This window comes from Mustela nivalis (genome assembly GCF_964662115.1).
Source record: "Mustela nivalis genome assembly, chromosome: 8".
Classification (NCBI taxonomy): Eukaryota; Metazoa; Chordata; class Mammalia; order Carnivora; family Mustelidae; genus Mustela; species Mustela nivalis.
Window position 1 is genome coordinate 80,402,236 of NC_139027.1, and position 13,849 is coordinate 80,416,084.

Sequence of the window (13,849 nt, forward strand, 5' to 3'; positions counted from 1 at the left end):
AGCCAAAGGCAGAAGCTTTAACCCACTGAGCCACCCAGGCGCCCCCCCCCCACTATATCTTATTATAAATCACAATATCACAGTCTGTCCCACACCATCTCTCATCTTCATCTAATTCTATGGTCAATGCTCTCTTCTGAACATCTCAAACTCCTTCAAGTTCATGAACTTGTAAGTCCAATTTATAGGGCACTGGCTGCAGGGGGAGGTTTCTCAAAATGGGGTCCAGGACTGTCCACACGCTGAGTGACTGGAGACACTCAGTTGGGTGGGAGGTGCCAGGAGGGGTGCGGATTCTACTTCCTAGTCCTCTCCCAGACCAAGAAATCAGACCCTGGAGGAGCTGGGATCAGGAATCTGCACTTCTGGCAGTCCCCAGGCATTCTGAGGCACAAAGTTGAAGAATCTCCATGCTGGGTAGGCCCCTGGCTCCTCTCTCCTCCTCCCTTGTTAAATAGTGGAAATCAGACAACTGGGCCTGAGCGGGACACAGGGAGGAAAACAAGAGCACCGCCTTGCCTACCCATCCCCACCCCCTGCCTGCACACTGCCTATTAAGAGGCCTTGAATGAAAGGCAAGAAGGAAAACTGGTTCTTCTACCAAGGCTGGCATTTTAGAAAACCCTGTTTCAAACACCCTGAATTTTGAGGCCTGAAAATAGTTATTATTTTTGCCCTCATTACCTTCTTTCTCTATTTAAAATGTAATCATTGTCAGAAGAAAACTGCAGCTATGCACATCTCTGCCAAAGCCTCACACAATAGACACTAAAAATAGGGCTCTGCCTCCGAGCTCCGCAGAATTCTCCAAAATGAAATGTATGTATATATATATATATATATACCTATTACTGGAGGTCTGGCCTGTTGTCTAGTGACATCCATTTGCCTTTTATTTCCCCAAAATAGCCTTCCCTTCTTTTCTAAATGACCTCCTTTTCCTGATTTGCACTGGTCAGGGCAGTGCTGGCCTGGCCTGACCCCTTCAGCCACTCTTCTTGGGATTTCTCTTTTGATTCATGGTCCAGTCACCACTGGGGATGGAGCCAATCAATCTGGAACTTTCTTGGCAAACTTCAGATTTGCCTGCCACTGTGATGACACCACCCTGGTCCTGCCCACCCCTCACATGAGCCACTAGGTAAAAGCACTTGGAGATCTGCATGTAGACTGGCCAGGCAGGAGGCTGCCCAGGGTCAGAGCACAAGACCCTGTGCTGAACCAGGAACGGTAAGGGAAAAGGCCGCAGAATGACTTCAACATGCTGGAACAATGTGAACTGCGGGACAAAGCTCCTTATCTAAAGGGTGGGAATCTCACACAGGCAGACGTATTGCTGCCTTGGCTTTCTGGCAAATTATAACACCCAAAATAGCATGACTTCTTTTAAATTCCTCCTGGCATCTGCCCACAGCACCCACACCCAGGAAATGGTGGGCGGAGTCTGTTTTCACCCACTGCTGTGAGCTAGAACAATTTCACTCACTTTGTAAAAGAATATATAGGAGAAGTGAATGCAATGCAGGCAAGGGCAAGGCTCTCATGGAATGATTTCATTCTCTTTGGCTCTTCCTTCTGTGATGGGGGCCTTACTGTGATGGTTGCCAGTACAGTGGTACAGGCCCATGGGTTAGGGGTTTCTGGCCTCCACTGATGTGAAGCACCCTCTTCAGCCTGTGGCTCAATTCCCTAACCTAGTGTCTGGGAGCCTAGTGTCTGGAAGCCAGAGCTGGGGGTTGCGACTCCTCTGAGGCCTTCCTGGATCTGGACCTGGCTTTTTTCTCTGCCGCACTGCCCTGAACAGCTCACAGTGGCTCTGGGAAATGGGCTGAGCAGGACAAGGCTGACTCCACTATGGTGTTTTATTATGCCAAGGAGCTGTGGTCAGTCATGTTCACCTGGGTTAATGCCCATTACACACAGATCTTTCCAGCATCCCCTTCTCTGGGCGTGCTTTCTCATGGGCAGCTACCCACCACCCAGGAGATGTATTCCAGGAAAGTTATGCATGAGAGGGATTTTCTAAACTTCACTTCCTGCTGAAAGCAAATAATTATCTCAGTAGTTGTAGAAGTTTTGTCTTCATGACTAATTCTCTTATCCTGTGGCTCACTTGTGCAAATTTTCACCAACTTTCTGGAAGCACAATCATGTATGTACTGACTTTTTTGGTTATCTAGTGCTGTGTTAGAAACCATTCAGATATACTGGCTTAAAATAACAATTTTATTATTTCTCATGATTCCTTGGGTTGACTGGACATCCAAGATGGCTCTTTCCTCATACAACGGGTGCTTGGCTGGGTTTGTTCAAAAGGCTGGGCCTTTTCGGTCAATGTCTTTCCATATGGCTAGCTTGAGTTTCTTGACAGTGTTGCAGCTGGCTCCAAGAGGACAAGCCCTACTTTACAAGCATGGATCAGACCTCTGCTTGCAACCCTCTTGCTAATGACCATTTGCCCAAAGCCATCATATGGCCAAGCCTAGAGACACTGTGACAATACTGGAAGGCAGGGTTCCCTGGAAACTACAAATATAACAGTCTACCATACCAAACATTCCAAAATGCAACTCCCTTAGGGGTAATGGACTCTGACACACATTAAACACCATAAGCAAAATGTGGTGTTTTGCTTTTCTCAGACAAGAAAGTGGAGCAGATGAAGAACCATTCAGTATAAGTGAAAGAGTGGCCAGCTCTCCTTAACAGGCAAAGTCTCATTAACACCAGAGGAAGTTGGAGCACTGTTTTAGTCTGTTTCCTTTTGCCATTTTCATTTTACTAACTTCTAAAGATTTGATTTTGAAACATTTATATAAGAAGCCAGAATAGTAAAATGAACTCTCTGGTGTCCATGATTCAGCTTCAGTAATTATCCATTTATAGCCAATCTTGGTTCATCCCACCTCTCCCCATTGCCCCTCCCCACTGCTCGGTAGTTTTGAGGCATAACCCATTACATGGAAATATTTTAGTGAATCTAAAAATAATTATGCTGAGTTATAGGAACTACATAATGCTTATAATTCTATCTTTTAAAAAAATTCTAGAAGGTGCAAACAAATCTATATTGACAGAAATTAAATCAGTGGTTGGGGATAGTGTGGGAGAGGAAAGAAAGGGGAATTATGAGAGAGCATGGGATATTTGGGGTGTGATGTATATGCTCGTTAACTTGATCATGGTGATAGTTTCACAAGTGGCTAAATATGTCACAACTCACCAAATTACACAGTTTAAATATGTGTACAGTTTATTGTACATCAGTTAAGTCTACTTTAACATAATTAATTGAGGTTGAAGATTGGGTTTAAAAAGAGTGAGTGTTTTAAAAATTGAATTAGATGTTTAAATAATTTGTTTTGTTCTTTCTATTTTTATTAACCCAAGCATTTAAGGATATGTACTGCTTTGGCAATAACTCACAGGTAATGTTGTGTCATTTTATCAATTGTCATTTCCTAAAAATCTCTGCAATTTGGTATGCATTTCTCCTTTGACCTAAGAGAGGTTTAGGAGAGAGTTGTTTACCTCTTTAAAAATTTCAAATAAAAGAATCTTCTTCTATTTCTCTATTTAGTTGTCAGTGTCTAGGTTAACTATTTTATGATCAGAGGATTTTGCCTGTACTATTTCTCCTTTTGGGAGTTCATTGAGATGTTTGTTACCATCTGTCATGTGGTCGGTTTTCATCTGTGTTCCCTTGACCTTTGAAAAGAAGGTAAATTCTGCATTTTCAGTATATAGATTTTGACATATATTAATCAGATCAACTTTCTTAGTTTTGACTTCTTTTTGTTGTTTGACATTAATTCTGACATGAATTAATAGGACTGAAAATTTTCCTATGACAAGTGTGTTTCTATTTCTCCTTATATCTTCTGTAATTTCTGCCTTGTGAATGTTGCTGTCATGTGGTTTTATGCACAGATATTCATTCACTATTCTGTCTTCTTTGTGCAATCCATTCTCTAGCTTTATAACATCTTATTCTTTGTCTCATTTAATGGTTTTTGTCCTGAATTTCTTCTTCTTTGAAGGTAAACTGACAGCACTTGCTTTCTTTTGGTTATGCTTGTCTGGTACCTGATGACCATCATTTTCATTTTCAAACCTTATGATTTATTTACTGCCCAAGATATGACTTCTTTTAAATTTCTCCTTTTATTTTTTATTTTTTTGAGAAATATTGTTGTTGTTTTTTCCTTCCTTTTAAATTCCTCCTTTTATTTATTTTTTTTTTGAGAAATATTGTTGTTGTTGTTGTTTTTAAAGATTTTATTTATTTATTTGACACAGAGACTTAGAGATCACAAGTAGGCAGAGAAGCAGGCAGAGAGGGAGGGGGAAGCAGGGTCCCCACTGAGCAGAAAACCTCATGCGAGGCTCCATCCCAGGACTCCAGGATCATGACCTGAGCCGAAGGCAGAAGCTTTAAACCACTGAGCCACCCAGGTGCCTCGAGAAATATTGTTTTTAAACAGCAAAAGATTTTGTTGTGCTTTGTGATACAAGGTGAAAATCCTTTATTTTAATAATTGAATTTATCCCATTTATGTTTTTTGATATGAGTTTGATCTTAGATCTGTCACATTACAGATGGTCTTTGACTTACAATGGTTAGGCCTAATGGTTTTTTAAATTAAAGATGTTGCAAAAGTGATACACATTCAGTAGCAATCATACTTCAGATTTTCTTGTCTGGGCTGGTGATTTGTGGTCCGATCCTCTCTCAAAGCTGGACAGAGGCATGAGCCACAGATCTGCGTCAGCCGCATGATCATAAAGATCAACAACCAACATCCTTACAACTGCTCTGTACCCTTACAACCATTCTGTTTTTCACTTTCAGTATAGTATTCTATCAGTGGATATTCAATACTTTCTTATAAAATAGGCTTTGTAAAAGGATTTTGCCCAGTTTTATGTTGATGGAATTTTTCTAAACATGTTAAGGTTGGGCTAAACTGTGATTTTTGGGAGGTTAGGTGCATTGAATACATTTTCAACTTACATTACTTTCAATTTATGATGGGTTTATTGGGATGTAGCACTATAGTAAGTTGTAGAAGGTCTGTATTTTTTTAAAGTTTTTATTTAAATTCCAGCTAGTTAACATACAGTGTAATATTAGTTTTAGGTACACAATGTAGTGATTCAACACTTCCATAACAAGCTCATCAAACAAGTGCCCTCCTTAATCCCCATCACTTATCTGGCCCTTCCCCCACCCACCTCCCTTCTGGTAACCGTCTGTCCATTCCCTGTGATTAAGAGTCTGTATCTTGGTTTGCCTCTTTCTCTCCCTCCCCTTCACTTGTTTGTTTTATTTCTTAAATTCTACATATGACTAAAATCATATGGTATTTGTCTTTCTCCAGCTGATTTATTTTGTTTAGCATAATACTGTCTAGTTCCATCCATGCTGTTGCAAATGGCAAGATTTCATTCTTTTTATGGCTGAGTAATATTCCACACATATGTGGAATGTATCTGTGTATCACATGCATTTATATACATATACATATACATGCATAAATATACATACATATACACACACATACATATACACCACCTCTTCTTTATCAATTCATCAGCCAGTGGAGATATGGTACATACACACACACACACACACACACACACACACACACACTCCACCTCTTCTTTATCAATTCATTAGCTAGTGGATATATGGGCTGTTTCCATAATTTGGCTATTATGGATTTTTGTCTAGAAATGCTGCTGTAAACATCAAGGTGCATGTATCCCTTTGAATCAACATTTTTGTATTTTGGGGTAAATACCTAGTAGTGTGATTGCTGGATTGTAGGTAGTTCTATTTTTAACTTTTTGAGGAAACTCCATACTGTTTTCCAGAGTGGCTGCCTCAATTTGCATTCTTACCAACAATGGCAAGATTGTTCCACTTTCTCCACATCCTGGCCAACAGCTGTTGATTTTAGCCATTCTGACAGGTGTGAGGTGATAGCCCATTGTTAAGTTTGATTTGCATTTCCCTGATGATCAGTGATGCTGAACAACTTTTCATGTGTCTGTTGGCCATTGGCATGTCTTCATTTGCCTTTTCACATCTTTTGCCCATTTTTAATTGGATTATTCATTTTGGGGGTATTGAGTTTTATACATTCTTTATGTATTTTGGATACTAACCCTTTATCAGATATGTCATTTGCAAATATCTTCTGTAGATTGGTTTTTAGTTTCATTGATTGTTTCTTTGCTCTGCAGAAACTTTGTATTTTGATATAGTTCAAGTAGGGAATTTTTGTGGTTTTGTTTCCCTTGTCTCAGGAGACATATCAAGAAATAAATTGCTATTGCCAATGTCCAAGAAATTACTACTGTGTTTTTTTCTAGGACTTTTATGTTTTCAAGTCTCACATTTAAGTCTTTAATTTTTCATTTATTTTTGTGTATGGTATAAGAAAGTGGTCTAGTTTCATTCTTATGCATGTTGCTGTCCAGTTTTCTCAATACCATTTGTTGAAGAGACATTCCTTTTCCCATAGGATATTCATTCCTGCTTTTTTGAAGATTAATTGACCATATAATTGTGTGTTCATTTCTGGGTTTTCTATTGATCCATTAATCTGTGTGTCTATTTTGTGTCAGTACTGAACTGTTTTGATCACTACAGCTTTGTAATATAACTTGAAGTCTGAAATTGTGATGCCTCCAGCTTTGTTTTTCTTTTTTAAGATTGCTTTGCCTATTTGGGGTCTTTTATGGTTCCATACACATTTTAGGATTGTTCTAGCTCTGAGAAAAATGCTGTTGGTATTTAGATAGGGATTGCATTAAATGTGTAGGTTGCCTTGAGTAGAATAGACATTCTAACAATATGCGTTAGAAGGTCTATATTTTGCTCTCTGCATACAGTATTTTAAAATCTTTCAGTATAAGGTCCGTTTGTTTTCTCCTTGGGTTGGGAGAACAGGGTGGGAAATAGAGGTGAGAGGAAAGGAGGGAAGGGGAAGAGAAGAGAAGATTTCAAGAGAAGGGAAGAGAAACAAGTTGTGAGACGTAAGAGGAATTATAATATTGTTTTAGTGATATAATTATCAGACAAAATCCTCAGTCATTTGCTCTTTAAACTGCTTTGAACAATAATTAAATTCATATTTATTTTCTTCCCTTCTGTCTCTTCTCCACTTCCTACTTTACTAAGTAATATTATTTTGATTAGTTTTTATTTGGGGCTCTTAAAAATGTATGTTCTATTATTTGAGTCTTTAAATTCTTTTCCCCGTGTCCTTGATTCTATTGATAAAGCCATCACTGAGCTTCCAAATGACATCTTTACCCTTTCCTATTCCCGGTGTTTGCCAGTTGTATTATTTCTACATTGTCAGAGCATACGACACTTACATTCTATTTTGTTACTCCAATCCCCACTTCACATTTACTTTTAGATCCAACCTAAATATAATTAAGGCTTACAGTCACACTCTTGGCTAAAGTTTCTGCAGTTGAGTCTCAGTTGGATGAAGTTCATTTTCTGGTTGTTTCCTCAAGAAAGGTTCGTGGAAACAATACTTTCGGAGTTTCTGCATATTTAAATGGTTTGCAATAGGCTTTATAATTCTCGAACAGCTTGGATGATAGAAAATTCTTGGTTTGCACTTTCCTTAAATATCTTCTGAGTGTTTCTCCATTCTCTCTATCTTGTATAGAGATTTTATTTATTTATTTATTTGAGAGAGAGAGAGAGAGAGAGAGAGCATACAAACAAAAGGAGGAGCAGAGGGAGATAATCTCCAGCAGGCTCACGCCCAGTGGAGAGCCTTGTGGGGCTCAATCTGAGGACCCTGAGATCATGACCTAAGCTGAAACCGAGAGTCAGATGCTTAACCAGCTGAGACCCCCAGGCACCCCTCTCCATTCTCTTCTAATGTTAAATACTATTGGGTGAAGTCTGAGTTCCATCTGTTGTTTTTTTTTTTTTTTTCTCTTTGTAAATAACTTGATTTTTTTATGCTTTACAAACTATACTCTCCCTAAGTCAATAATTAGACTAGGCTATGTCTCATACAGTGACTATCCTGGATCAGGTTTCCCTGGGAAGTGGTGTGGACACCCAATAAGTAGATTGAAGTCTTGTTTCATTTTAAGAACTGCTTTGAATTATATTTTAAAATACTTGTTACCTTGTATCATTTGGTTTCTTCAGGGACCCCAGTTTTGCATATGTTGGCTTTCTTTGGACTTTCTGCTATCACTGCCATGCCCCCTTTAATTGTCTTAAACTTCTGTCTCTATTTCATGTAGTTGCATTTCATATTTCTACCCTTTGATTCCTGTACAGCATCTGCTGCCGGGACGTCACTCCTTCTGAGCCCCAACCAATTTTGTCTTCAGTCATGTGAAGATGGCTTTATTTTTTCTATCTTTCCTGATTCTTCTGCTCCTATCTCATCACCTCTCCCTGCTTTGTCTTCTTGTATTTGAGTTCTGACATTTGTGCTTTGTGGTTTCCCTTTAGAGATCACATTGTTTTGCTAAGATTTTTTTGGTTGTGCTTTGTCTCTAATTCACGGAGGAATGTTTGATCATAATTTCATCTCTTCCAGGCAGTTTTCTGGTGCATGTTCTTCTGTTGACAGAATTTTCTGTTCTTTGCATCTTACAGCACACTTGCGTGGAAGGTATTCTATTCTCTTTTTTGTTACTTATAGAGTATATGGGTGGGACTTTCCCAAAAAAAGCTTTCTGCAGGAGGCTCTAAATAAGAGTGGGGCAGGAGCAGCTTTCTAAAATTCTTGATCCCAAAGGACCTTTCTCTTTCTCTGTTTCCACAGAGACGGACTGCTTCCTGAAAATAGTGTGATTCTTTATAGAACTCTGCCTCCTCGACTTCTCTGAATCAAGCTGGGTTCACAGGGCTTCTGTGGCCAACCCTTGAACCTCTAGTTCCTTCACCAGCCAGTGCAACAAGGGGCAGGTGAGCAGATCACCTTCAAGAAGTGCAATTTTTTTTTTTTTTTTTTTTTTGCATTTTCTAAGCCCTGCTGCCACTGGCCCCTAGACACACCTGTATTTCTTCCTGTGAGGGTTATCCTCCTGACAACTCATACATATGTTTTGGAGTCTATAGCATATGAAACTCCTTGAAGCTATGATCCCCATGAGGAGAAGGAAGCACGACCACTACGCTCATTGCCAAGTCGGATAATTTGGAGGAATTAATACTAAGCTTCTGTGCTGTCCTCCGAGAGACTTTCAGCAGGGTGCAGTTTGAGGCATGATGGAGGTACATTCTTCCTGAATCAATTTCCATCCCCCTCTCTGGCCCCTGTGTGACTGTTCCAGCAGGAAATATGGTAATAGACATTAGTGAAGAGAAGTAGAGAGTACATGTCAACCAAAAACATGCTACATCAACTAAAGGGAAAACACACACACACGCGTGCAAAATGTACATGTACACACACACTTTGTGGGCCAAATAGAGCATATCTGCAGGCTCCTGGTGCACCACCTCCACTCTAAATCAGCTCTACGGTCCTTCTCTGGTGCTTTATAGTAAGGATCCCCATCACAACTGCTTATTATCTTGGTGGATTTTCCAGCCCTCCACCAATCCCTAAGGCTATTCCTGATGATGACTTCATTTGTGTCACATGTGTTTATGGAGACGCCTTGTTTTTTTGCCTGTTTCCTACAACCCCACCTTTTGCCCTGTTCCAATCTGATCTCTTGCCTTTAATAGATACCTCCTTACCATGTACAGCCTTAACCCAATGCATATCTGTTCAGGCTGGAATTGTCCTAGGCTTGTGCAATATGCCAAGGACTCTAGTTGATTTCGGAATTAGATTTTGATCTCCACAACCCCCCCAGTTTCCATGCTTGCATCCGGAGTGTGGCAGCAGCACCTTTCCCTATGTGGAAAGGTGAGCAGAAGGGAGAAGACAGGAATGCCATTGTGACAAGCAACTTGGGTGGGCCTAAAGGGAAGCTGAGGACCCAGAGGGGAGACTTATGCCCCAGCATATCACCTGGGGCTCTCTGTTGAGAGTTCTGGGCTGCTGTGAAACTCCAACTGCTCTGGAACAAAGTTGAAATGTTGTTGGAGAGCAGCCTTGGCAGGGGTAGGGGCCAAGTGTTCTGGACACTTACCAGAAATAAACAGACTGCAATGAAATAGATCAAGAATCCTTTCCAATTAGGACAGTTGTGTGGGTTTAAAAAAAAAAAATTCTGAAGTAAGAAAGGGAACAAAATGCAAAAATCTGTTCTTTTCTTCCAAAAGACTTTAAGTAGCAAATAAGCAAGGTGTCAGGACTGGGAAAGCCTTCTGTCTAGGCTCTGAGTAAATGAACTTGCTTTTTGGTAAAGAGCTTGAGTTAAAATTAAACAGATACATATGCATAGCTTGCAATAGAATGATCCTGCATGTATCGCCTTAAAAAGAAATCTGAACATTTTTCTGAGTAGGGCAAGCAAAGAGAATCAGGCAACAGTCCCTCCTCCAGAAATCCATAAACAGCCCCTCTCCTTCTACAGCAGAGGAAATTCGTCAGAGCAGCCCACCAAATGTCCTCGTGTTCTGAAAATAGATGGCACAGGTCTTTCTCTGGGCACTTCAGGACAAGGGCACAGGGGGTGTCCCTAGTGACAAAGGCAAAATCCATATTAAAGACTGCCAGCCCCACCTCCACAGCCACCACCACCCCTGCCCCCCACCCCGTGAGGTCTTCAAAGTCTGCGGAAATATCTTCGGTCCCTACACCAATTATCTACGTTGGCCCGTTTTTATGTACATTTGAATCCAGTTTCAAATTCCAATTTAGATTCTGTAATCTCAAGACCTAGAATAGTGCTTGGCTCGAGGTGGTGCTCAATATATATCTCGAGGCTGGATGAATGTCATGCCTTGCTATTGCTTCTAGTCTTTTAACTTCCTTCCATCTCCTAATTTCAACTGTAATTGACTCTTTGAAAAGCCTGCCCCAAAGGTCAGATTTTTTTCATGTAGTTTCCATACACTTCCCCCCCCCCCACCCATTTTTGCCACCTCGAAGAAGGCTGTCAGCAACCTTAAGGAGGCCTCATGGGAGTGACTGGAAAACACTCCCAACTCTTCCCTCTATCAGAAGTTTACTCAAGGGACATTGGCAGATATTAGAAATAGCCTGACCAATGTGGGTTTAGGAAGATGTCACTTTTACAATGGACTCAACATAGAGGGCAAACTGTTTAGAAAGTGCTGAAGAGGGAGATTGTCGGCTCCTGACCTGTAGCAAGACATGGAGAGTGGGCCACACCATGTGTTTTTTACTTTTACACACTCACTTTCTCATCACCAGATGCTCATTCACTGCTTCTCCAAACACACCACTTGAACAGCACTGTAGGGTCTGGACTGACTGAGCCCAGGGAAGGGAGGTGCTGTGCTGAGGAAGAAGGGAGGGGCCCCAGGGCTGCTGGTATGGAACATAGCTACTTTGTCCCTAGGCATTGCCATGGAATTGGATTTTTCCATAGCAGCACAGTCAGGCCCCAAAGAACCATGCTACCCTAGGATCAGCTGATTGACTCAAGGACTCTCAGTGCCATATGCATATCTTCTGTGTTTCAGCAGCCCCCTCCCTGTCCCCACAACCCTCCCCCACCCAGCACAGTGGCTGCATCCTTGGGCATGTGGCATTTTTGTCAGTGGAAACACCTACCAGGAATCATAGGCACAGGATAGCTGCCTTCCTAGCTCTCGCCCTCTCAAGAGAGTAGTTTAACTCATTTACACTTTCCTTCTGTGCTCCAGCAATTATTTTTCCTTCTCCTGATACCCTCTTCATCACCTCCTTGCCACTTGTTCAGCAGTGGGTCATGGGATGGATTTCAACTGCAACCTTTGGTAAATAATGGAAAGCTCTGCAGCTACTAGGAGTTGCTTTCCCAGCTGGTTGCAGAAAACTAGAGACAAACTTTTTACTGCCTGAGCCACTGCAGTCCCTAGTGCAGAAAAGTTGGGAAGCAGTGTTAACTCTTGTCCCAGAGTAGTAGTTAGGAGCTGAGTGAGATGCTATTGGATAACACTAAACGTATGCTTGTCCTGCCACTCTGTTCCCCAGACAGAGCTCCCAAAACCCTTGTAAATGTCTAAGTGATAGGAACACTAGCAGTGTCTTTTGTTCTACTGAGATAACTCTGGGTGGGCTCCTGGATGGGGGCTGGTCACCAGAAAGATCTGATTAGAAGCTTGGACTTTTCAGCCTCACCCCCAAACTTTCAGAGAGGGGAAAAGGGCTGTAAATACAGCTAATATTGATCATGCCCACATGAGGAAGCCTCTATAAAATCCTAATATTAGGAGGTTCAGAGAGCCTCCAGGTGAATGGACATACCCACACCAGGAGGATGACACACCCATATCCATGGGGATAGAAGCAGTATGCGTGGGACACTTCCAGAACTGACTCTGTACCTCTTCATCTGGCTGTACAGCTATATACTTTACTACATCCTTTAATAAACTGGCAGATACATTGAGTGTTTTCCTGAGCTCTGTGAGGAAATTAATCAAGTCTGAGGAAGGGCCATGCATGGGAACCCCCGATTTATAACCAAATATGATGGAAGTTGTGGGTAACCTGGGGACATATTACTTACAATTGGCATCTGAAACACAGTGGGAGCAGTCTTGTGGGATTGAGCTCTTAATCTGCAGGATGTGATGCTACCTCCATGTAAATGGTGTCAGAATTGTGCCAGTCACATTGTAGGATCCCCTGCTGGTGTCCCAGAGAATTGCTTGATGTGCAGGAAAACCCCTACACATCTGGCATTAGCGGTATTGTGAGTGTTCTGCATGAGTAGAAAAGGAGACACACAGGAAAGAGAAACACAGAAGGAGGTGGAGGACTGGGTTTTTCCCTACTTAGGGACTGAACTGAGTTTTGCCTTTAGAGACGAATTTGTCATTTGCATCATTTTCAGAGAGCTCTGCCAGTGATGTTCAAAGGACTTGATTAATTTTGACCAAGTTTGGTATTTGCTTTATGTTCCATTAAATCTCCTGCCTTGAAAGAAATGTTCTTAGTTAGGAATCTGCAGAAGGGATTTTCAATGGATTTCAGTGCATTTCAGTGATATTACTAAGGCAAGAGCTGGGGTTCACAGAAACCACATGCTGCATATAAAGCGGTTATTTCCATTACTAAGTGTATTTCCATTACTTCCAGTGTTCTCACTGGAAGGCCACTCAAGCCTTACCATGATGGGGACACTGGGCACCATTTAGCCCTCTAAGATGAAGCATCTAAACTTTTATTAACCAGAACCCTTCTTGTGAAAGCACAAATCTCACACTGTTCCCACCTCACTCTCAAGTCCTGAAAGGTCCCATCTGAAAATCACTGTATCTTTTGCATGTTTCCTTTGGCCAAAAAATTACTTTTGAACTTTACTTTGGGTAGTTGTACTGCAAAACAAAAACTAATGTCTTTTTCTCACTATAAAGTGCTAAATGTTTCTGTATTGTTAAATATGCTTCTTTTTTTTTTTTTTCCTATTGCATGTGACTCCCTGATTGGGGGTGACATATGTTGGTAGATCCCACCTTCTAGACAATCATTGTTCTAAGAAGTAACTTCCGAAAGCAAACTGCTTAGTGTTTTTATTACTGGTTTTACAAACCCTTAAGCCTAAGCTACCTCCACTTTCTGCAGGGAGAAAAAAGGGCTTGGAGACAGTAGGGCTCCACATGGGGAAGTAGCCAAGACAGCTCCATCCAGAATTGCCTGGAAAAATCAAATTGGGAAAATCATCAGCAAATTGTTGTATCAGAACAAGAGTAAGTTACCCATGGCCAGTGGTCACTGCAGCC

At 41.2% G+C, this 13,849-nt stretch overlaps 1 long non-coding RNA gene across 1 annotated transcript in view; it reads left to right on the plus strand.

Moving 5' to 3' along the window:
* LOC309872638 overlaps positions 1 to 13,849 on the plus strand; it is a 75,233-nt gene that overhangs the window by 58,378 nt on the left and 3,006 nt on the right. The window contains exon 2 of the long non-coding RNA XR_014316033.1: positions 8,820 to 8,962. This is a non-coding gene — a long non-coding RNA (uncharacterized lncRNA). The remainder of the gene's footprint in view (positions 1 to 8,819; positions 8,963 to 13,849) is intronic.